At 48.2% G+C, this 456-nt stretch overlaps 1 pseudogene; it reads right to left on the reverse strand.

The window, feature by feature from the left end:
- Positions 1-363: 363 nt before the first annotated feature.
- Positions 364-456, reverse strand: LOC122109774 (annotated as a pseudogene).

Consider the following 456-nt stretch of genomic DNA (forward strand, 5'->3'; position numbering starts at 1 on the left):
CCTCCCAGAGAAATCTGCAGGTCCGATCTCTGTACAGGGTAGAGCAGAGGGTCTCTGGGCTGGGGGGGGAAGGGAGGGCTGCAGGGAAGGAGAGGGCAGCATTGGTCAGCAGACATATTTGACAACAAAGACATTGATTAGCCTGAAAACTTGAGGGCTGATCTTGTCTCAGCTCCACACTGAGACCCATAGGCCTCAGCCTCTTGTATAGATTAGAACTCTGAAGTCAGATCATTTCCTTTCTGGAAATCTGGGAATCTGAGTAAAGCAAAAAGTCAGATGTAAAGACCAGACACTCAGGGATTCCCCTGGCAAGTGTCCCCCATCAAGCACTTCCCACACTCGGCTTCCAGGGGGTGTCTTAATTCTAGGTAAATGATTTCTCACTTGATCCTCCTCATGCTAATCTTCTCTGTATCATTCCAATTTTAGTATATGTGCTGCTGAAGCAAGCAC

Source organism: Dipodomys spectabilis, unplaced genomic scaffold (assembly GCF_019054845.1).
Source record: "Dipodomys spectabilis isolate Male_0828 unplaced genomic scaffold, ASM1905484v1 ptg000069l, whole genome shotgun sequence".
In the NCBI taxonomy this organism is placed as follows: domain Eukaryota; kingdom Metazoa; phylum Chordata; class Mammalia; order Rodentia; family Heteromyidae; genus Dipodomys; species Dipodomys spectabilis.